Source organism: Macaca mulatta, chromosome 14 (assembly GCF_049350105.2).
Source record: "Macaca mulatta isolate MMU2019108-1 chromosome 14, T2T-MMU8v2.0, whole genome shotgun sequence".
Taxonomy (NCBI): domain Eukaryota; kingdom Metazoa; phylum Chordata; class Mammalia; order Primates; family Cercopithecidae; genus Macaca; species Macaca mulatta.
In genome coordinates this window covers 49,062,325-49,085,268 of record NC_133419.1, presented here as the reverse complement: position 1 = coordinate 49,085,268, position 22,944 = coordinate 49,062,325, and the positions used below count along the sequence as shown (strand labels likewise).

Sequence of the window (22,944 nt, the reverse complement as noted above, 5' to 3'; positions counted from 1 at the left end):
GGCAGTGTGGCACTGCCAAAAGTCCCGGCCCTGATTTCTAAACATATGATCTTGAGCAAGCCAAATAATCTCTCCAAGTTTTAGATTCCTTGTCTTTAAACTTACAGTAAAAAAAAAAAAAAAAAAATAGATTATTTGGCTTTATAATTACAGAAAATATTGATACAAATGTAAAGATTTTCCATATGACTAAGCTAATATAAACCCTAGAATACCTCCAAAATTAGTACTTACTTAATTAAACACAGACGAAGATGGTAATGCCACAAGACAAAAAGAGAATTTTAGAAAGAAAGAAAGAAAATGAGAAGAGAGAAAAGAGCTGACATCCTTGATAGTGAAGAATTTCTGCAATAGGGAATCAAGGCCCAGGAAAACCCAGTAGCTTTTTCTTATTCCAGAAAAAGAACTGGGGACCAAATTTCTCAATTTTGGCTGCTAGCCTCCAGCCTAACTAATCACCCAGTTGCACTTCTGCACATGGAAAAGCTGATAGACCATCAACAAATTCTTTATCAAAATAAACACTTTGTAACACTGACAAAATTAAAAGTGTTGTAATCTATAAATGGCTCAGCTTGTTCTGTTAAAACTTTATCCCAGTTGGACACTATGCTTAAAATATGTTCAATTTTTTTCTTTACCTCTGTTGCAATTTTTAAGTCACATATATTTTCTTCCATCTCTAGAAAGTAAATTTGTTTTCATAATTTTCCAAATTATATTTATATACATTCTTCATGAAAATATGCATAATATAGTCAGTTTCATTTTTTTTCTCTCCTAAAGAGAAAACATGCTTGAAACCTTTTCTTTTTCAGTAAAAAATTCTAGTCTCACACATCTTGTTTCACTGACTTCCATATCTAAAACTTCTCCTTATTCCCCCACTCCCTCCCAAAACCCAAACATACATACACATACACACACAGGCAGAGGCACAATGGACACAATACCAAAATTTTAAAAATAAATGTTTAGACATAAAAACACCTGAGGGTGACACTAAGTTGTAAGCTATTTCTAAAACAATTTGTTAAGGTAGTGGGAAAAAAAACACACAATAGACATTCTAATCAAAGTCTGGTAATTTTTCTCTCCAAGTGAATGTTATTAACCAGAATAATAAACCACTACTAAAATAAGCAACTTCTTACAGTTAATCATTATAAAAGAAGAGTAAAAGTCTTAAAAAGCAAAGTCTTTGCTTATCAGAATGTTATTTTTACTTTAATTATTAAAGGATCTCTGGATATCACAGGGTTGCTTCTCTCCCAACCATCATCAAAACATTCAGTAAAAAACCTTTGTCAAATACGGTGTCACTCAGTTCATAAATAACAACATACTTGTCATCTGTACACATAAAGAACAGCCTAAATGTTTAATCAAATACCTCGACTTCAGGAATTAACTTCTTGCCTTTGTCCTTTGGTGGCCACGATATCTTCATTGGAAGCCTCTATTGCTGTCATTATTTCTAATTGAAATCATCCTCTACCTCCACACCCTTCCACGAAGGAAACATGGCTTTTATCTTTGTCTTGCACATGCACACAACAGAGGGAGGGAGAATAATTTGCTATTTGCACTTTCAATAATAAAATAGCAAATTAATAAGGAGTGCTCTCTGTTATAGGATACCAAGCACGTTCAACACTCAATTCAGCTGTTGAAAAGAACTGCACTGTAACCCTTTTACCTAATATAGTATATTTTCAAAAGGCAGAGGAAATCTCTCAACTTGGGGGAAAATTATCTAAAGGTAAAGAGATGCTATATTTAATTCCTCACTTGAAGCTTGTGTCTATTCTGAATAAAATACTGCAACTTTAGGTGTTTCTGTGCTTAGATTTAAGAAATGGACCTAAATGAAGTTAGAGAGTTCAATGTGGAATCATTGTCAACTCCAGGGTAGTTGTACTAGTTGTACTAGTAATGGCAGAGTCAGGATTTTAACCTAGGCAGACTAGCTAAAGACCAAGCTCTTAACCACAACTTAATCTCTTAAGCACCATTAAAAACAAAACAAAACAAAACAAAAACAAAAACAAAGACAAAAAAACTAATTAAAACTTTTTGTTCCCTTTTCATGGATAATTTGAAGTATACATTGAGATTAAATCCTGTTTCCCTGAGAAATATAGCTGTACAATGTTGTGTTAGATAATTATTGTATTAACTTCTGTTTAAGTACCCTTTGATATAGGAAATTTAGCAAAGAATGCACTCATGATTCTATGAGTCATGAAATAGAGACTTCTGTAACAATAATAAGAATTGCTCTTTCCTTCATAAAATATTTAAAGTTCATTCTTTTAGGATTAATTGAGCTTAAATACTGAGTTCCTTAGACTCTCCCACACTTATGTCACTACATTGCTCCATAGATTCCTTACACAGCAACATCCTTATAACAGAGCAATAAGAAGAATCAGAAAGGCAGCAAAATCCAAAACAGATGTCTCAAGGAAATACATTAAAGCTTATTTACTTTGCTTAAAGGAGAATTCCTCAGCTCAGAATCTATTTACTCTTACTTAAGCATAACTGTAGCACAATTTTAATTATTTGAGGAGCACACCTAGGTTCAAATCCTGCTTCCACCACTTACCAATAATACAATCTTGGGCAAGTTGCTCGACTTCTCTGAGTCCAGGTATCTTTACCTGTATAGTAGTTCACCTTGCTGCAGTGTTGCAGGAATAAACCTAATAGATACATGTAATGTTCTTAGCACAGTGCCTAGCATATACTAAGTGCTCAATAAATGGATCTTTAATATCTTAAATATAAACTAATAGCAATTCAAGGAGTTATTTTGAGAATTAAATGGTATCACATGTAAAAGCACCTACATTAGTGCTGTACAACAAAAGGGAGGCCTACAAAATGTTAGTTTTCACTCTTTTCTTATCTAATTTAACAGCTCATAGCCAAATAGAAGTAGCAGCTTATAAAGGAGTGTGGGAAGAGGACTGATATTGCTAAAGGCAAAAACACTAATTACAGAGAAATGACAACTTCAAGTCTGAAAAAGGCAAAGATAGGAAACCAAAAATTCAGACACAAGAACTCAAAAAAAAAAAAAAAAACAACCAGCAATTTGGAGACCACTCAATGTAGAGATAAAGTCTTAACAGACGCTCAAGGAACAGCTCAGGAATCAGATGTTTGTAGTGATAGCTGAGCAATTAAGAAACGCTGTTAAAAAATTAAATGTAAAAATCAGAAGATAAAACTATGATATAACCTCATCCTCACATATATTACACCAAAATATTAACAGGAACTATCTCTGGTAATGAAATATAGGTTATTTTAATTATCTTCTTTAACCTTTCTATTTTTTCTAAACAAGAAACTGCTTAGGAATCAGAATGTATAGTTAAATTGTAAAAATAATATTGGCACGTACAGAAGAAGTCTTTAGAAACCTAAGAAATATATAAATGTGCAATAGATTAATTCATTCTAAACTGAGTTCCCTGTTCAAATTGCCTCATGACATCCTAGAAGAATAAAGGTATTAAAATAATGTAACATACGAGAAAAATTTGATTAGTTGTTGCACAATAAATTCACGTGAAAGAGAAAAAAATGCTAAAAGTAGATTCATCTTAGAGATACTATTTTAAATAGTAGTCAGTAGCAACACAAACCTTATAACAAAAACCACATATGATTACCTCTATCTTTGCTTGCAATAATTCTGACACACCCTCATTTTTAGAGTAAAAAAAATGTTTAAACAACTCTAGGAAAAGATAGAAATAAACTGAAAAAATTGAGAAATTTCAAGAAGCATAGTCATAAGTGAAATGCACCTTTTTACATTCTAAAATAGAAATAAAAATGCTTTCGGCAAATGTAGCTATTACCATGTAATCACACTGAACAACGGGAAAAAAAGAATAGCAGCATAGAAAGCAAACTAAAATATCAGAAATGAACGTATTGCTTTTTTTTTCTTTCTCACCTGTAGTATCTATCTCTCTTTGGAACTGTCCCACTGAACACCATGTACAATAAATTAATACAGAACATGCCAGAGAGCTGTACAACAGATCCTAGAGGACTTTTTCATCTGGAAAAAGGGCATCTTCCCAGAAATAGAAATCATTTTCCTGTTTCTTCATTAACCAGAGCTCTAACTTTAAAAGAGTGAAAAGCAGAATAAAAAGTAGTAGGATGTTGTACACTCTCAATTACTTCAAGTACTGTTATTATTATTAGTAGTAGTAGTAACAGTACAGGGCTAGTACAGATTTCAGATGAACTAAATGAAATAGTCACACAGTTAATCTGTGGCAGAATCATAACTAGAATTTAGATTATGTGCTTCCCTGATCCCAATTAATATTCAGTTCACCTTTTCTATAATTTCCCCCAAAACTTGACATCTCCAGATCTAACTGTCACTTTAGCTGACTCAGCTGTGACTATTTCATTTCTTTTCTTGGATTCTGATTGTCAGTGGGTTAAAAGCAATGTATAACATTTTTAATATCAGAGGCATCTATACTTCGTAATAAAAAGTGGGTAAGTTTAAATCATGCCTGTAAAATGTTTATTGAAGTGCATTTTAACCTTGGAAAATTAAAAAAAATGCTCTTGAGGTATGCTTTATCTCAGTAGTGTCATTATTTTCAAGTCTCATTTCCATCACTTAAAAGAAAAACTTTTCAGTGAACAGAAAGGTAAAGAAAAAATAAAACAAATATCTTTCCTTTATTATTATGTTGGGATCATATTTTAGTCCATTTTAAATTGGATACACCCAAGTCTTAGAAATGCAAACTCCTGTGACCAGAAAAGTTGCTGAGTTCTTCATGATGCTTAAAAGGAAAGAAGGGTGTAATAAATAAGTTTTTGGTTCTGATTCATTTTTTGCTCTTTTGAAATAATTAATGCTGTGGAAATCACAGGCAACTGCTATATCATTTATGACTGAACTGAGTCCAAAGGAGAAAAATACGTAAAACATTATTTAATTAAAATTTTGCATTTTTTTTTCTCTCACATTTCCTTTCCTACTAGCTAATAGTCATTCAAATTAAGAGGATAGTTTCATGTTTGTTGCTGTTGAATTGCCTTGGGCCACATTAACATGTTCAGAGATCTGTGGTATCTGGAACCATATTGTTCTCTGGGGCCAACCCCTTGAGTATGGCTCTCAAGCTCCCCCAGCCTTATTTCAAAGCTGTCTTTGGCAAAATGTAATGCTCATAGGAAGACTCTGCTTGTATTGGTATGCATATGGCTCTTGAGGAATATTAGCAGAGTTGTTTTTTGTTGTTGTTCTTACACATGTGGTTTTGCGTTTAGCTTGGAAGTGGGATAATAATGAGAATTGAAGGAGGAATCCATTCAACTTCAATAATTTTACCATAATGCAGGAAACACAAAACAAAGAAAAGTTTACTTTCCTGATTCTAAGTTGAGAATACCACACTGGAAAAGCCTTTTCTGTGGAGGGCAGGCGGGGTGGTGAAGTAACTGAGTCATGGCCCTGAAACAAAAAATCTAATCATGTCAATATCCTACTTAAAAACCTTCATTATTTCCCCATAACCTACAGGATATAGATTCCTTCATATAGATATAACACTCATTAATAAGCTGATTCCACATTATCTTTCTATTTCTACTTCCTGACACATATACACACACTTAGCAACATAAGACCTGGTCTTCTCTAACTATTCTCTGTTGAATGCTCTCTAAATCATCTTTCCTTGATATCTATTCTTAGAGCTTGCAAGCTTCTTTTCCATTTATGGCCCTCATAAATACTGTCCCCTCTTCTGTCTCCTCTTCACTAAACTATATCCTACTTATAATTTATGTCTCAGTTTTAATATCACTAATGTGTAGTCACCATCCTTGATCCCAAACCAAATTAGGTCTCCTTTTTCCTTCATAGTATTTATTATCCTACAATTAAATATTTATTTAATGTCTTCCTCTTATTTGGACTGTAAACTAGAGAAAGGTACAACATACATTTTAGTTCACCATTGTATTCCTGGCCCATATATACTTGGCACTCAATGGATTTAGGAAATTCTCTCATTATCCAAATATTCATTACGTGAGTCACCAAAATTATATAGAAGGTAAAAGGCATTCATTAATAACCTTACCATTTGTAAAATTACTCTTCACGTAAACATCTCTCACAGATTAACTTAACATGTATCTCACACATTTGGGTTAATGTCCTTGTGTCTTTGATAATCATTGACAGTGCTTTCAAACTTGTTGGCACATTGGAGTCACGTGGAGACCTATAAAAACTATTGATACCTGGGTCCCATTTCAAAAGATTGATTTAACTGGTTGAAGTGTAACCTAAGCAAAAGAATACTTTTTAAAACTGCCATACACCTGTAATTTTTTTTTCAGTCAAGTTTGAGAATCAGGCTAGTCAATTACCAGATATTGCATTGTGGCATTGAAACCAGTGTTCGAAATAAAAATGTAAGGTGGCTGCAAAACAAAACCACACACCTTGCAAAAGATGCAAGATTTCATGAAGCAAAGAAATACAGTGTCAGAGAATAGCTCAAACCATTGAAAAATCAACAATTTACAGTTAGACTAAGAAAAAAACTGAAGAACCAGAAAGTGGCAGGAATGACAGTCAATATGGTAGATTATTCATAAAAGAATTATTTGAATATAAAAAGATTAAGCAAAGTCCTTAGGAAATTTTATTTGCAAAAATGGCCTTTGTTATGTCAGATGGTACTACAGTGTGAAAATTGATTTTGCTTTCATAATATTTGACCTGAAAAATTACTCTTAAAAACATGATCACTCTTCTAAGAATTAATGCATACTTAGAATTATAAATGAATGCTGCCAATATATAAACTTATTTTTATTAATTTTAATTTGTAAAAGTTGACTCAAAATGAAATCATTTTTCCCATTGTATACCATGCAATTTTAATCCCCGCCCACTTAATACATTGAAATACAAAAGAAATCATCCTGTATCGCATGACCTTGGCAAAGATGCAGATACAGTCCTACTTTTTTCCTCTTATATTATTATACTATTTGCTTCCTTGTCTTGCCTCATTCTAATGGTTGGACCTTAAATACAATGTCAAGTAGGATGAATGAGCATGGACAGTATCTTGTTTCCCATCTTGGGAAGAAAGCACTCACTATTTCACCATTAAATATGATGTTAGTTGTAGGTTTTTCATAGCCATCCTTTTCAGATTAAAAAAGTTATATGATATTCCTAGATTGCTGGGAGTTTTTTAATTATTAATGGGTGTGGTCAACTGTTTTTTCTGCATCTATTGAAATGATCATACGATTTCTAATTTACTCTATTAATACAGCAACATTTTCCAAATGTTAAACCAATCTTATATTTCTGGACTAAACCCTACTTGGTCGTGATATTTCATCCTTTTCCTATATTGCTGGATTTGCTGTTGTTTTGTTAAAGACTTTTGCATCGGCCGGGCGCGGTGGCTCAATCCTGTAATCCCAGCACTTTGGGAGGCCGAAACGGGTGGATCACGAGGTCAGGAGATCGAGACCATCCTGGCTAACACGGTGAAACCTCGTCTCTACTAAAAAAAAAAAGAAAATACAAAAAACTAGCCGGGCGACGTGGCGGGCGCCTGCAGTCCCAGCTACTTGGGAGGCTGAGGAAGGAGAATGGCGTGAACCCGGGAGGCGGAGCTTGCAGTGAGCTGAGATCCGGCCACTGCACTCCAGCCTGGGCGACAGAGCGAGACTCTGTCTCAAAAAAAAAAAAAAAAAGACTTTTGCATCTACGACCATTAAGGACATTGGTCTATAATTTTCCTTTTTTATAATTTTTTTTCAGGTTTGGTGTTAGGGTAATGCTGGCCTCATAAAATTAGGTAGAAATTGTTCCCTTCTCTTATATTTTTTGAAAGAGTTTATGTAAGAGTGATGTTATTTCTTAAATGTTTGATAGAATCCACAAGTGAAATCATTTGGGCCTGGAGTTTCCTTCACAGAAATTTTTATTTTTTTAATGAACAAATTCAATTTCTTTCAGAAACAGCTATTTAAGTTTTCTGTTTCATCTTGTGTCAGTTAGTAAGTTTTTTTTTAAGAAATTTGTCTGTTTCATCTAAGTTGTATAACTTTTTGGCATAAAGATATTCATAATATTTTCTTATTGTCAGTTTAATAACTGTAATATGTGTAGTGATAATTCCTCTTTCATTCCTGATATTGGTAAGTTGTATTGTCTTTTTTTCTTGGTCTTTACAAAAGAAAAACAATTTTTGCCTGTACATTTTTCTTGTTTCCAGCAATTTGACTATGAGGTGCCTAGATGTACTTTTCTTTGCATTTATCTTGCTTGGAGTTTGCTGAACTTCTTATGACTGTACATTTATATCTTTCACCAAATTTGGGAAATTGGTGGCATTATTTCTTCAATTTTTTCCCTGCCCCAATATCATTGTCTTTTATTTTCTGGGACTCATGTATGTTAGACCTTTTAATATTGTCATATATCCCTAATCCTATATTCATCTTCTTTTCTTTTCCAGTTTTTTTCTCTGCTGTTTTGGGGCTTTTTGTTTTTGTTTTTTAGAGACAGGGTCTCACTCTGACAACCAGGCAAGAGTGCAGTGGCACCATCTTAGTTCACTGCAGACTTGAACTCCTGGGCTCAAGTGATCCTCCCACCTCAGCCTCTCAAGTAGCTAGGACTATAGGTTCGTGTCACCACCCTCAGCTAGTTTTATTATTTTGTAGAGACAGTCTTGCTACATTGCTCAGGTTGGTCTCAAACTTCTAGTCTCAAGCAGTCCTCCTGCCTAGGCCTCCCAAAGTGCTGACATTGTAAGCTTGAGCCACCATGCCTGGCCTCTCTGTTCTTTAAATTGTATAATTCTATTGATCTATCTTCAGTTTCACTCTCATCTCTATTCTGCTGATTATCCTCTCAAGTGATTTTCTTCCTTCAGATACCATTTTTTTTAAAGTTCCCTTTGGCTCTTTTCAATAATTTATCTCTCTCTACTGAGATGTCTTTTTTTTTTTTCCTCAAATTTTCCTGGTTCTTCATATGTTGACCAATTTTGGATTGTATCTTAGACATTGTGATCACTATGCTGTGGAGACTCTAGATTCATTTATAGTATTCTAAATAGTATTGCTGTTTAAGAAGCTTACTTGCTGAGACTCAAACTGCATATTTTGCCTTACTTGCAGTGAGCAACAACTATTTAGCTATTTAGCTCTTTTAACCTCACTTAGGCTACTTGAGACCAATTCTGTACATCGATGGCTTGGGGATCAGTCAGAGATTTGTAATATACAAGTTAGGGTTCCCTTTCTTTGGCTTTTTCCTTCTCAGGATTATCTCCTCACCTCTTAGCAACTGTGGTTGCCCAAAGTCTGTTCCCTTGATTCTGCAGGTCAGAAAAAAATGCTGTTTTTTTCTGCAGCCTTGCCCTCATACTAGAAAGCTTGAAAATGACAAACTTACCCAGTTTCCTTTCCTCCATTCTTCCAAAGCTCATTCTCCTCTCAAGATTTAGTCTGTTTCAAGTTACTCTTCAGTGCCTTCATATAGTTGTGTTTTGCCCAGAGTTTATAGTTGTTATCCTTTCTCAATTTTCAGTGGATGAAATGGCCCTTTCTCACTACCAATTACTCTCTGATAATAAAGATTTCTTGTATTGCCTTAAAGACATATTAAATGATACCATGCTTTTTCACTCCTTCATGCCTTTACACATTCTATTCCTCTGCCTCCAATGTCCTCTCCTTTGATCTGTTCAATGAAATGTTAATAAACCTTTAATGTTTGATCTCAACTGTCACCTACTCCATGAAAACCTTCCCTGACTGGAAACAACATATGCTGGAGAGGTTGTGAAAAAACAGGAATGCTTTTACACTGTTGGTGGGAGTGTAAATTAGTTCAACCATTGTGGATGACAGTGTGGTGATGCCTCAAGGATCTAGAACCAGAAATACCATTTGACACAGCAATCCCTTTACTGGGCATATACCCAAAGGATTATAAATCATTCTACAATAAAGACACACGCACACGTATGCTTATTGTGGCACTATTCACAATAGCAAAGACTTGGAACCAACCCAAATGTCCATCAATAATAGACTGGATTCAGAAAATATGGCACATATACACCATGGAATATTATGCAGCCATAACAAAGGATGAGTTCATGTCCTTTGCAGGGACATGGATGACGCAGGAACCATCATTCTCAGCAAACTATCACAAGATCAGAACACCAAACACTGCATGTTCTCACTCATAAGTGGGAGTTGAACAATAAGAACACATAGACACAGGGAGGGGAACATCACACACTGGGGCCTGTCGGGGGTGGGGGGCTAAGGGAAGGATAACATTATGAGAAATACCTAATGTAGGTGACGGGTTGATGGTTGCAGCAAACCACCATGGCACATATATACCTATGTAACAAAACTGTACATTCTGCACATGTAACCCAGAACTTAAAGTATAATAATAAAAAAAGAAAACATTCCCTGACTGCTCATCTAGTTGTTCCCATCCCTGATTTACCCAAGCTCTTGTCACATTATTCTATATTTATTAGTTTATGTGTCTGTCTTGGTGACAAATTTGCAAGATTCTTGTGAGAATCATATCTTTTTTCATTTTATACCCTTTGTGTCTGGCATATAGTAGGCACAAATTGATGTTTAGTCATCAGTGAATGAATTAATTCATTATCAGTAAACATGTTTCTCCTCAGCCAATCATTAAAGAACAACGGGTGAAAGAGGCACTAAGTCAGTCAATACCTTCAACAGCCTTCAGATTGGGAATTAAACATTCAGTGAGCAATACAAATAACATATAAGTAAAGATGAAAATGAGTATGTGAAAGATCATATTTCCTTATTCTTTCAATCCTATCCTCATGCAAATGATTTAAGAGAGATGAAAGGAAGGGAGAGGACTAATGTTTATTAAAGATTCACTGAGTGCTAGGTGCCTTTATTGTTCTATTTAATTTTCATAACTCTACCAAGTAGAAATTTTTCTATACTGATTTTATATATTTTAAAAGATGTCAGGTTTTGCCATCCTCAATATTTAAATACCTAAAATTTCAGTTGAGAATATTAAAATTGGAAATAACTCAGATGTCTATCAATACAACAATGGTACATATATAGTACAAAATATTATGTAGAAGGAAAAGAGATAAAGCTATATAAACTGACAAAGAGCTCCAAGCCATCATTTTAAGTGAAAAAAAGCATGTAAACTATAAAGCAATATGTGTAAAAGGGGAAACTGCTACCCTGACACGAAATAAAGCTGCACGTTTCTATATAATGGCATACATTTGTATGTGATTATACAAGAAGTCTGAAAGGATACAAACAAAATTGAAAATAGTAGTTACTCTTGGGAAAAGAAATAGTCTTTAGGGTGAGAAAAGACATTAAGAAAAATTTTGCTCATCTTTTTTTCAATAATTATTAATTCAACAAATGCTTAACGACAGTCCACTATATACCAGGCACTGTTCTACAATAAGAATGTATTTGTGTCTTACTTGTCTAAATTTAAAATATTCTTAATGTTTTAAATGAAAGTATTACCTCAGTAAGAGAAACTAAAATAACAGAAAATCTCTAAAGTGCTTAAACATGTGATCTACTATCTTTTTCATGTGTCAGAAGATCAGAAGCTTTTTAAAGATAAGTAAATAAAATTTTTATTACTTTTAAAGCCTGTTCTTCCAAATGCAGATTTAAATTCTTATTTTCCAGATCTGGACCCTATGGAGAAACAAAATGATTTCTGTTTCCCTTTATAATACAGTTCCACTCACACCAATTCTTATGAGGTTTGGGGATACATGGTGAAGTCTAAAGTTCTTACTTGGGGTAATTCCAGATATCAATTGGCTGTCTGCAGATAAAAACACACCTTTTTTTATTATTCATATGCTTGAGCAACCCAGAAAGTACATCTGGCCTTCATGAACTTCATTATTGGCTTCACATAATAGAGGAATATATGTTTGTCCCTTAAGTTGACTCACTTCCCTGCCTTAGCCAAGTGACTCACAGAGGACATCTTCTCATAAACTTTAATTTAGAATAACTCAACATTTTAATCTGTCTCCTTAATTCTTTCTAATGACAAGACCATCATCATCTCAACAAAAAGCCCATTCCATTTTTAATCAACCATAACTGCTACAAAATTATTTTTTCTGCTTGCCCGTGACTCTGATTCCCTGAGACTTTCAACTACTAACTTGAGTCTAGCGCTCCACAGTTTCTAACACTTTCCTGGGCTTTTTCCTGAGCCCAGGAAAGTGTTAGAAACCGAATTTCTCTGCAACTAGACTATTTGTTCAGTTGAAAAAAAAAAACAAGAAGATTTGGCTTTTACCTTAATGAAGCAACAGCTTTCTTGGGTAATCATTAAAAATACTTCCTGGCATTTGTTTTCAAAAAATATCCCTCTGCCTATCTGCACATGTATATATAAGTGACATACACATTGCTCTTTACTTTCGCTTTTAAAATATCTTTTAAATGGGCACCAGCCCATCTTCAGCTCATGTGACCTGGCTGCCTACTCAAGAGAATACTATCTTCTGCCTTATCACATGGCTTCATTTGAGCCACAGCTCATTTACTAAAAATTATGATATTTCATTCTTTTAAGCCCACAACTGAATCTTCTTATTTTTGGAAACCTAAAATATCAGGCAAGGAATTAACCACTAAACTTCATCCGATAAACCTTAACTTATAATTAGGCTTAGTAATGTGTCTCTGTTAATTACATGCCTTTAACCATCTCCGTTCCATATGCTGGAAACCGTTAACTACTTTGCATCTTTAGGAAAGTAGAAAAAATAAAACTTCCAAATCTAGAAAACTTACGGAGGACATCCACCTAATTCATCCTGGTCCTTAGAAGAACATAACTTCCCATCTAAATATTTTGGGGAGTGCGGGGATGAGGTGAATATGCATCTTATCTAGAAAGTTACACCTACGCATTTAAAAAGGAAAAACAAGGTTTCAGTCCTGGCTCTTGTCTGATTTTTGTCCCAATTTTCCTAGCTGTGAAACAAAGATAATAACAGCTCTACTTTAACCATCTCACAGGGTTACTATAAGGCCTCAAAGGAATCTACCAACTTTTCATCTTTCCAAATACTGTGAGATTGAAACTTTTAAGTATATTTTTACTATGTATATCATTGAAGAAGATGGAAAAAGGCGCTATTATAATTCCATAGTCATTTACTGCTCTTAAAATGCAGATAAATAAAAAAAAGTATAAGATAATATATGAAAAAGTTCACTTGAAAGTATAATATGTAATAAAAACATAAGGTGCGATGTCATTAATAATGGCACCTTCTACGACTTCAAGTGAGACACTGTATAAATCCCCTCCTTTTAAAACCAAAACATTTTAATTAAATCCTCTTTTTTGTCTCCTTTTCCCTCATCACCAACAAAAAAAGGTTCCAGCATAATCTTTTAGCCTTGGACTTAATTACAAATGCCAGCAAAGATTTACGTAGAATATAATGTAAGTATATTCTGACATTTCATAAACCCCAACCATCCTCTCAGACTGACTTCATTTTCTTTTTCATGTTTTGATAACCTTTTTATATTCTCCTGAAGAAAAACAAAAGTGTCTACCAATATTTTAGCAACGGGCAACACTATGAATATTTTGGTTATTGTTATCTACCTTAAAACCCTTCCATGTGGTCTCATGGCTTTTCTCTGCAAAAATACCAGGTATTTTTTTCTCAACTGTGTCTTAAATTTTTCCAGATTTTTACAGCCCATTATAGCATTTCCACAATAAGATTATAGCCACTGGGGCTGCTCCATGAGTTTAAAATTTGAAAGTTCGGTTCCTGTGTCCAGGAATACAGATTCCCCAAAGCAAGGACACAAAGTGACAGACTACACAGAAAAACAAGAAACAACAATGAAGAAAAGCTGTTAAATGTTTTATAGCTAGATATTAAGAAACAAAAACATTTCTACCACCACTCTCACCCCAATCTTAGCTAGCATCAAGTTGCATAATTTTCTCTAAACAGTACATCCAAACCAACCAACAGACTCTATTTTTATGTACTTTGCTTTCTCTCAATCTCCCTTTTTTCACTCTTTCTAATTCACTGCATTCCTCTTCCTGATAACAACAACAAATATTTACTGAATGCTTGTAATGTGCAAGACCGTGTGTGCTACATGCTAAGTAAAACATCCAAGAACAAAATGGGCCAGTCCTGAGTGAAGGACAGACACTAAACAAAAACCACACAGATACATAATCTCAAATTGCAATATCTGCTGTAAAATAAATTAAAGGATGAGAAACACGATCTTTGCAGGGAGACAAGATTTGCATTGGAAGGAGCAGGAAGGGTTTCTCTGAGTAAATGGCATTTAAACAGGGATCTGAAGAATGGATAGGAATCACTCTGATGAAGAGTGGAAAGTGGTGCCTTCCAGGTGAGAACACAGCATTATGTGAATATCTTGGTATAGAAAAAAATTTAGAGGGTCCAAGAAACTGACACTAGACCAGTACAGTAGCTGGATCAGAAAGAATGATTTGGGAGAAAGACAAGAGCTGAGGCTGGCAATACAGGGGTCAGATTCTGTGGGGCCAGGGTCTTTTATGTTAAGAATATTTTTTGTTTGTTTAATTAAAGTATAATAGGAAGCCAAGAAAAAGTATTTCTTGGATCCCAAAGAATGGTAGGTGGGGTTTTCCCTATCATACAAGGAATATGGAACTTAAGCACAATTTTTTTAAGAAGCATGTAAATGAAAGACACCAAATGCCTGACTCATTACCACTAGCATGAAGACAGGGAGATGTAAAACTAGAAAAGGCTTCAACTATATTGGTAATGTTTTATTTCTTATAAACACAGGTATTTATACCATTCTTTAAACATTTTTATATGACTGAAATTTTCATAATAAAAAGTGTTTAAAGAATTAATGAATGCTAAGAATTCACTGATTCATTTCCCTTCCCTCTTCGTTCTCAGGCTCATATCAAATCTTCCAATTTTGAGAAATTCAAGCACATAGAATTTAGAGATCTCCCCTCTTATTCATTTTGTTTCCTGAGCCTTTATTCTCTAGACTTTTAGCATCAGATGTTAGGGGTTCTTTAATTAGCTTATCTTTTGTTTTAGCATACACTATAATCCTTACAGCTTTCCAACAAGCACAGAGTTAATATGAGGATTAAATGAGATTAAAAACACAGCATTTAGCACACAAGAGCTCAATAAATGTTAACTATTTTTATTATTTCACTTACGATAATCTACTATTCCCAGTCTTAAATATAGGCCAGAACATTAGAACTAACAAAAGTCGAGTATATAGGACTAAATAGTGCTCTGGCATTTTGAAAGCATGTATACTATGTATTTTCACAAATACACACACACCAACACATGCACACATAGAATGTAGATTTCCAACACTGAATTTTTAGTTTTTGAAAAAGATATTTTTTCTGTGCTCATTTAAGCATTAAATGACAAAATGCTAATTTGAATTTTTTTTATTCCCACTCAAGAAGTACACTGCAAGAAAATGTGCATTTGTTTGTGTGGAATTGCAATGTAAGGCAAGTTTAATATATTTCCTAACTTCTCCTAAGTACAACAATATTACATTGAAATGACTTATGATTACATAGAGTTTCAATAATATTCAATAATATATGGTCCACATTATGTTTAAAAGGCTCATTTTTGTAATATGAAGTAATTCATGCAAAACCTCAATCTTATAGAATTGAATATTGACATCAAAATTTCTTCTACAACAGGAGGATCAGTCTTTAGTGGAAGAACATTATTAAAATCATATCTTTTCACTTAATTTTCTTTGTACAAATAGCACAGATCCTCTCATTTCTCTTTCCTTGTAATTCACAAATACCATAAAAGCTGTCTTTAGAAAAGTCCTTATTAATCATCATGATGAAATGAGTACTGGGACCCCAAAAATATCAGAACCTGTAACAGTTTTTGTTAACTAGACATCTGGAAAATACCTCACTGAATCTTTACGTGAATATTTTACTTTAAACTATATTTTAATACCTAAGAACCCAGAACTTCCTCTTGTGAAAAAAAACAAGAGAGTTTGTCACTCAAGATTCTTCAGTTTATATTCCTTGAGGTTTGGACTTAGATTGTTTTAGTAATCACTTCTCCATGCCCATCTCCTTGTTCTTAATCACAAATCTAATCATGTATTTTTCTAAATATTCAAAATTAAATATATTTATCTACTTATGTAAATAGTTTTTAGTTACTGTCTACCAATAGCATGTATAGGGATCTCATTAACAAACAGATTTAGAACTTTTTAGATTTGTTCCAGCAGCTTGTAAATTCATTTTAGACTTAATTGTTTAAATATATCAACATTCTAATCATTTTTAAAAGTGGACATAAAAGATTAATTCCAAGTTTTTTTTACTTACCAAGCTCTGCCATTCCACCCCACTGCCTGAACAATATTATCAGCTCTTCGGATACTCATTCTTGCTAAGTAAAAGCATATTTCTTCTCTAGCTGGATTAATAATCAACTTTCTAGATAGTTCATTTGTAATTCTCTTCTGGTTAACCCTTAGCATTACAGCAGTCTGCCCAACTCATGCTATTTAATTTATGAAGGTAGAAGGAACAGGGGAATTTAATCAGGTAGATATCAAAAGGAAAGTAAAAATGAGGGACAGTTTAGATTAGGCCCAAAATAATAATCAGCCTTACTTTTTTTACACTAAACGGTATAAATCTTTGTTAGATATTACAAAAGCATTCAGGTCATAAATACAAGATACAAGATACATGAAGAGAAAAATCTAACAGGCTTACGGCACACCGGTCCAGTACATACCAGCCCATGTTTATTGCTTTTTATATGCAGATAAACAAAACTCAGCTCTGGGCACAAGACATACATTTTTCTCTTAGTAGAAAGGTCTGACTTTCAAATTCCAAATGCCTCCTCTCTCAACAGTTATAGTGACATGGTCCCTTATCCTACAATAAATGTCATCCTAGGCTTCATGGCAATTTTCTGCAAATGCAATCTATAAACACTTGCATCAGAATAATCTGGGATGCTTGCAAAAAATATACACACCTGGGCCCCACTTGACAAGTCCTAACCACCCAAGTGATTCTTACATACCTTAAAAGTTAGAGAGCCACTGCTCTAGGATCACCTTAAACTCACCTAAGAAAAACTCCAACATAATCCCTTAGAACTCAAAATAAAATTATATACCTTATTGCTAGTTTGACCTTGACCTTTTGCCTTCATTCCAATAACTAAGATTCCACCTTGTTTTTCTGTAGCTGAGTGCAATAGTCCATCTAAAACCATAACCATTCCCTGAACTTTTAGCTAATTATCCATTTCATATTTCTGGATGTGAATAAGCAAGTCCTATTCATCATAGCAGGTGTGGGGCAGAGTAGTAAGGGTCTACTAGGATAGGAACAATCTTGGGAGAAAGTTAATATGGCAGACACAATGTATTAGCTAAAAGGTTGGACAACTGACACCCATAACTATATACTCCATTATAGGAAAAAAACTAGAATCTGTCCTTTAACTCCACTTGTTGTATATGGATCTTATTGAGGCCTAGCTGCCTATGTCTCTAAGTACCACTTACCCTAGATTTTTTTTTCCTTTCTCTGCTTTATGAAACTCTTTAATATCCTGTTTTATGTATTTCTTCTATAAGGTCAAAAGGCAGACATGGCAGCCAGTGGTTTCACAAATTGCTACAAAAGGCCATGTTCATAGCCAGAATGAAGGAAAAGATAAAGGCTATGGAAAAAAAAAAAAAAAACATAAAAACCTAAAGGAAAACCCTTGAGAACTGGAATGACTAGTAAACCAAGTAAAATAATATTTTTAAAAAATTTTAAATTCTGATCATTTATTTTTATTTTCATAGACTCTTTTAAGAAAGGTCAACAAAAAGATGATGATTCAAAAGATGATTATGAGAGAAGGTTAAAGTGACTAAAAGAAAAAAGACGTTACTGAACTAGTAGAACTCAGAAAACAGATTTTTCTTGGCCTCTCTACCACTTCCTAGATTTACGATCTAGACTAAGTCTCTTAACTTTTCTGTGCTTCAGTTCCTCATCTGCAAAATGAATATAATAAACCAGGTCCTGTGTGTCTCATAGGGTTATTTTTATAATTAAACAGGATCATGCTTATTAAAAAGCTTTGAAACTATAAATACCATATAAATATAGGGGATTACTGTAGCTATATAAATTGCTATTATCTAAAATATTATTAACATATCCACAGATAAAGTGGTAATATTTTTATTGTTTTATATTATTTTATTTTATTTTAAGAAACTGGGTCTCATTCTATTGACCAAGTTGGAGTGCAGTGGCACTATCATAGCTCACTGCAACCTCAAACGAATAAACTCAAGTGATCCTCTCACCTCAGCCTCCTGAGTACTATATTATTTTTAAAGGAAAGTATAAACCATACACAGTTAAAAAGTAAGTAGAAGTTTGTAAAATGTCTTTCCTAAGGAAATTTTAAGAATATGACCAATATTAGTTAGGGGAAGACTAAGGCAAAATCATCCCAAAGTATAGATAAATAATCAGATTAACCTGAGTTTGCCAGTTCATGCCTTAAGGTTCTTACCAGAAGGACTTCCAGGTGAGGAAAGGGATAAGGAGTGATACTGGTGACATTTCTCATACAAAACCATCTACCTAAAGACAGAGTTCAGACTGACTTGAAGAAGCAAAAGCTTGGGGTATTTGTTACACGACATTTCACTTTATCCAAAATTGCCCTAAGATTCAATCAAGTGCCATAATTTGATTTAATTGGATAACGTGTACATGTTCAAAGGGAGAAAATCGAAGTTTTAGCCGGTGCAAAAATTGGTTGATAAGAGTTGCCCATGTGAAGGAAAAAGGATTCTTAACTTAAAAAAACAGACAGTTGGCTGGGCGCGGTGGCTCACGCCTATAATCCCAGCACTTTGGGAGGTCGAGGCAGGTGGATCACCAGAGGTCAGGAGTTCGAGACCAGCCTGGCCAACATGGTGAAACCCCATCTCTACTAAAAATATTAAAAAATTAGCTGGGTATGGTAGTGGGTGCCTGTAATCCCAGCTACTCAGGAGGCTGAGGCAGGAGAATTGCTTGAACCCAGGAGATGGAGGTTGCAGTGAGCCAACACGGTCCCACTGCACTCCAGCCTGGGTGACATAGTGAGACTCCATCTCAAAAAAAAAAAAAAAAAAAAAAAAAGGTTTCAATTCCATTGAAACTAAAGAATGTCGAATTTTTTAAAAGTTCCATTTTTAAAAGTTTCACTAAACCATTCAATAAATATTGTTGAATATGTACAATGTTCTAGGCATTGTTCAAGACACTGAGGAATATGAGCAACAAAAACAGTCAAAAATTACCTGCCATCATAGACCTTACATTCCAGTTGGAAAGAAAGCCAATACATTTAAGAGATACACAAATTATATAGTATGTTCAATATTGAAAAAGGTTCTGGAAACAAATAGAACAGCATTAGAGAGAACAGGATTGTTTAGTAGGTTGCAATTTTAAATAGGATGCTCAAGGCAGAGCTCACTAAGAAGACATTTAAGCAGAAACTTGAAGGAGGTGATGAAGTTTGGTGAGATCATTATAGTACAATCATGGGAGTTATTTTTCATCCATGTTAACATTTTTACCACTTTAATAATAAACAAGACATTCTTATAAATGTACTTTTGTACTATAATAGTGAAAAGCTGTAAGTCACTAATGTAATGGTAAAACAAATTGTGGTACATCCATATGACGGCACACGATGTAATGATTAAAAATGTTCTCCAAGACTATTAACTTAAAAAAATCAATAAAATGAGTTTTTAGATACAAAAATGCACGTATAGTATGATCCAATCTTGCAGAACATTTTTTCATTTGCTCAACAACTATTTTTTGAGTACCTTCTATAAGCCAGGCACTATTTTGGGCACCAAAGAGAGGGCAGTAAACAAGCTAGTCATGTTCTTCCTTCTCATACATACATAGATAAAAGACTTATATGAAATATAACAAAATATTACTAGGAAGTAAATTTCATTATGAAAGAAAAAGGTAAAATTATAAGTTATTTTATTTCCTCCTTTATGATTAAATATAGTCTCAAATTTCTAAATACTTTCTGAATGGTGCCAAAAATAAACCATGGACTTTATATTGATCTAAACATTATAGCCCATATGTGTTTTGTTATATCTGTGTTTGCATAAATAATAATTTGCAGTCTTACAATATTCTGCCAAATGTGTATTGCATTTTTCAATTATATACCAATTTTTATGTCTCATAACACCTAATGAAATTGAATAACATTGGATCCCTTTCTACAACTACAAAATCTAGGGAAAAGAACAGTTAACTAATTTACCACACTAGAAATACTGTTTAAATTGTAAATTATAACAATGCATATGAAAGTATCTCACACAGTACCTGGACAAAGAAAGGCTTGCAGATTCTGGATCCTATGCTAATACCTTCCCAGTTATGCTGGAGTTTGTTGTTGTTGTTGCTGTTGTTTGTTGTTTGTTTTTGACAGGGCAAAAAATCTCCATTTATTTAAAATGGAGCTTTAATAGTTACCAAAAAAAGTCTTATCTGAATCCCAGACCCTACCACGACTACCAGGTGTTAGCTTTATTCCATCTCCCCTCAACCACTAAAATGATCAGCAAACAAGTTAGACTTTTTTTTTATAATGTTTTTCCAGTCTTCTTTTGATTTCAGTATTTATATTTAAACCATGTAGAAAATGGCAGCTGTCTACCTCTAATTAGTCAAGTTGTCTTGGGCAAGTCATTTCAACTTTCCAGTCTCACTTTTTAAATTTTTCAAAGATAAGATTTGGACTAGGAGACCTCAAAAGTCATTAAGCTCTAAAGTTTCATTATATTACTTTAAGTCTATAAGGTATCTATAATAAATCAAAGGAACACAGCTTCTCAAAAGAATAAAGGCTACAGCAATAGGATGGTTGGCTAGAACAAGAAAACAAAGACCAAGGATTAAAAGAGAATTTGAAAATCTCCCCAACCCCCTGGACCAAGTCCAGCTTCAATCACATAAAGGTTGTTTTGGGACTATAGAAAAGAATAAATATGAAGGTTTCTCAAATCATCAAGAGATGATGTTTTTGCTTAGAAAGAAAAAGTACACTTGTTCCTATACACTCTCTAGTTCTTAAAACATACATACACACATCACCAACAACAATGCCCCTAAATGTTTTAATATTGATATGGAAGGAAAATACAAATCACTCATTTTGCTGAAATAAAGTATTTTAAACCTAGAAAGGGTGATTTCGTTTTGAGGGTTTAAAAAAAAAAAAAAAAAAAAACCACTGTATTCACTCTTTTTCTATTGCCTCCTCTGTATACAAACCCCCAATAGCTCTTAAATTTGTGGCATTTTCTTATGTACATAGAGAAAAATTTGTATTGCTATTGCAGCAACATCTAAACAGTTTCCTGTAAACTTTCAGTGATGGAAGTCATAGAATTTATGATAAAATCCCATAGAGTGGTGAAACAAATTTCTTTCATATTTATCATTCATTTTATTCAGTGTGCATTTGAAGGAAAACCTTTTAAGAACACCAATTATGTGAGAAAGCTACAACAACTAAATTTATTGTTAAGTATCACATCATTGGTCCTCCTGGGAGTTCAGGAAGAAAGCTTAAATCACATTTCCTAACACATTGGAGAGTTTCCCAGAGATGTGATGGCCCACAGAGGCAAACCATACAAAGCATACTGGAATCTCAGAGATGGTGACAAAGAAATATCGCTTTGTTTAATAAAAGCAGACTAGAGTTACCCTTTCAATTTTTTTTAACAAAATACAAACTCTCTCTTACCCCATTTTTCTTCGTTCCTTCCTCCACCCACTCCTGTTTCACCTGACTAAACTGTAGGTATTTGTTCCATCACCTGACTTAGGGGCTGGCTAGAAATATTAGGAAAAAAAAAACAATCTACTATTGTTACATGAGACAACAACCTTTCATGTCCTTGAAGCTCACCATGACCTTTCATCTTTCCTATCCCCAATGGTCTCTCCTAACAACTAAAACTACACTCAGTTGGGCTGAATTCCAGATTGTCATAAAAAGAACCCTGTCTTTTCAAAACAAAACCAATTTTTACACCAAGGTGGGGGAGAAACACAAGTCCATTGTTCCCTCACAGATGGAAGTTGGAGTTACTAAGGCAACTGCTCTAATCCTCCTTTTTACCACCTTTTTCACATCACTGGCCTATCAAGTATGCTACCTTTTAACTCATAAGCTCAAAAGCTGGTAGTCTAACTGGCTGCCCTAATTAGCTACGATTTTCACACTACAGACAACATGATGAGCTAATCGAAATTTGCAAAATAATGACGTACCTCCAGCAAATATTCCTCCTCCTGAGGCCCAGTCTTAGAATAACAATAATGAGACCATTATTAGAGAAGGGCATTAAAATGCTGCACTGCTGCTAAACAGAGAACTTAATTGTTCTGGTCTTGTCCATTGAATCAACAACCTATTGTTGTGGACTTGAAAAATAAAGGACTGGAGAATGGGTGCCATGATGATTGGTCTGTGCGGCCATACCAGCACTCTGTAGAATTGTTTTCTTTTGAAACTCTTGATGGACTAGTAGTTTTGTTTAAAAGTAACATAAAAGGCGATTGTCTGGATAAAAAGTCCTATTTATTGAAATCCTTAGAAGCAGTTGCATGGATTTGTTCGTGACCCCTGAGACAAAAAC

The 22,944-nt window shown here is 34.0% G+C and overlaps 1 protein-coding gene across 50 annotated transcripts in view; it reads right to left on the bottom strand.

Moving 5' to 3' along the window:
- Positions 1-22,944, bottom strand: part of SOX6 (SRY-box transcription factor 6) — a 660,184-nt gene that overhangs the window by 421,305 nt on the left and 215,935 nt on the right. For 7 of the 50 annotated variants that reach the window (XM_077963256.1, XM_077963266.1, XM_015114794.3 and 4 more), the window contains exon 1: positions 16,550-16,635. The exons of 41 other annotated variants lie outside the window; for them this stretch is intronic. The gene's annotated coding sequence lies outside the window, so the exon portion shown is untranslated. Of the gene's footprint in view, positions 1-2,614; positions 2,749-16,549; positions 16,636-22,944 lie in introns of those variants that run through there. 2 more of the 50 variants (XM_077963231.1, XM_077963240.1) reach the window with 1 other exon arrangement.